General features: G+C 47.9%; 1 pseudogene; it reads right to left on the bottom strand.

Annotated features, from left to right (window-relative positions):
- Positions 1–1,892: 1,892 nt before the first annotated feature.
- Positions 1,893–1,988, bottom strand: LOC128744854 (U6 spliceosomal RNA; annotated as a pseudogene).
- Positions 1,989–2,210: the final 222 nt, after the last annotated feature.

The following is a 2,210-nucleotide window of genomic DNA, read 5'->3' as shown; positions in this document are numbered from 1 at the left end:
GGGGATCTAATCACAAACGAGCACGAGGAGGTCGACAGGTGGAAGCAGTATTTCGATGAGCACCTCGCACCTGAGCAACGGCGATATAGTAGCAGGAGATGCAATGGAAGTTAACCTCGGCGTGCCTACAAACGGCTACTGCGTGCCTGCATCCGATCTCGAAGATATCCGGCGAGAAATTCGACAGTTGAAGAATAATAGTGCCGCCGGAAAGGACCGACTACCGGGGGTAGAGCTCTACAAAAATGGCCAAGAACCACTAGCAACGGCACTTCATTGGATAATTTCCAGGATTTGGGAGGAGAACAAACTACCAGAGGAGTGGATGGAAGGTGTAGTCTGTCCCATCTACAAAAAGGGCGACCGGCTAGATTGCTGTAATTACCGCGGCGTCACGTTGGTCAACGCCGCCTACAAGATGCCCTCCCAGATTTTGTTGCGTTGTCTATCCCCAATAGCAAGCGAATTCGTGAACAATTCACAAGAGAAGAAGCCCATGCTTCTACGGATCAAATTTTTACTCTCCGACAAATCCTCCAGAAATGTCAGGAGTACAACGGGCCCTCGCATCATATTTTCGTGGATTTCAGGGCAGCATACGATACAGTTGAACGAGGACAGCTATAGCAGATAGTACACGAGTACGGTTTCCGAACAAACTGACGCGGCTGATCAAAGCTTCTCTAGAGTGAGTGATGTGCTACGTCCGCGTTTCGGGGATACTCTCGAGTCCTTTCGAATCGCGCAGAGGGTTGCGGCAAGGGGATGGACTGTCCTGTATGTTATTCAATATCGCTATTGAAGGTGTGATCCGGCGAGCGGGCAGGGAAACGAGAGAAACAATCTTCAGCAAGAATAGCCAACTTCTAGCCTTCGCTGATGACCTCGACATCATTACTAGAAACCTTGGGACGGTGGAGGCAACCTACATCAGACTGAAAACGGAGGCTAGGAGGATAACGTAACAAATCAATGCGTCGAAAACCAAATATATGGTAGAAAGAGGCTTCAGAGAAAGCAAGGTTTGCCTCCCACGGACATTGACCATTGACGGTGATGAACTGGAAGTTGTTGATGAGTTCGTATATTTGGGATCTCTGGTCATCGCCGACAATAATACGAGTAAGAAGATCCAACGATGTATTCCAACTGGAAATCGAGCCTACTTTTCCCTCCGCAAGACGCTTCGATCTAGGAGCATACGCCGCCGCACAAAGCACAAAGACGATGTACAGAACGCTAATCAGACCGGTAATCCTCTACGGACTTGAAACAGTAATATTGCTTACGAAAGGCACGCACCGTATTTGAACGAAAGGTGTTGCGGACTATTTTTGACGGAGTACAAACGGAAAGCGGAGAGTGGCGGAGACGTATGAATCACGAGCTACAGGTTCTGCTTGGAGAGATTCCCATCGTACACCTGGCGAAATTTGGAAGACTGCGGTGGGCTGGCCACTTCGCAAGGGTGCCGGACGACTGTGCAGTGAAATCCGTTCTCTTCGAGAACCTCACCGGGACCAGGAATAGAGGGGCCCAATGTGCTAGATAGCTCGACCAGATTGAAGCCGACTTGCGACTTTCGAGATGCGCAACGAATTGGCGACGAGTTAACCGGGGCTTTTTGAGTGTAGATAAGGTGATACGGTACTGCATCCCAACATGACAAAATGGCGTCCATGCGAGGATTTAGGTGCCATCGATCCAGCCACGCTGGATTCAGTACCGTTTCACCTTAATCCGGATTAATTCCTCCGCTGCTTGTTTGAGGTCCGCTGAGTTTTGGTTCTTTCGGAATTTGCTAATATGAGAGTTGTTCATATGAGAAGGGTCGAGCCAGCAGCCTTAATTTGCGGTCAAGTTCCGGTTCCGGTCGCTTTACTGGAGGGCGTAAACATGTGGAATTGGTTGGAATTTTGCGTGTCATCCTTGCGCAAATGCCATACTATCTTCTCTGTGTCGTTCCAATTTTAGTCAGCCGAAGCTAGGCCGGAAGGGAGAAGTGAGAAATGAAAAGTGAGTAGTGAGAAGTGAGAAGAGAAGTCAATAGTGAGAAGTGTGAAGTGAGAAGTGGATAGTGAGACGTGAGAAACAAAAAGTTAGAAATGAGATGAGAGAAGTAAGAAATGAAAAATGAGAAGTGAGAGGTGAGAAATGAGAAATGAGAATTGAGAAATGATAAGTAAGATGTGATAAGTGAAAAATGAGAA

This window comes from Sabethes cyaneus, chromosome 3 (genome assembly GCF_943734655.1).
Source record: "Sabethes cyaneus chromosome 3, idSabCyanKW18_F2, whole genome shotgun sequence".
Classification (NCBI taxonomy): domain Eukaryota; kingdom Metazoa; phylum Arthropoda; class Insecta; order Diptera; family Culicidae; genus Sabethes; species Sabethes cyaneus.
This window is presented reverse-complemented; position numbering and strand designations above follow the sequence as displayed.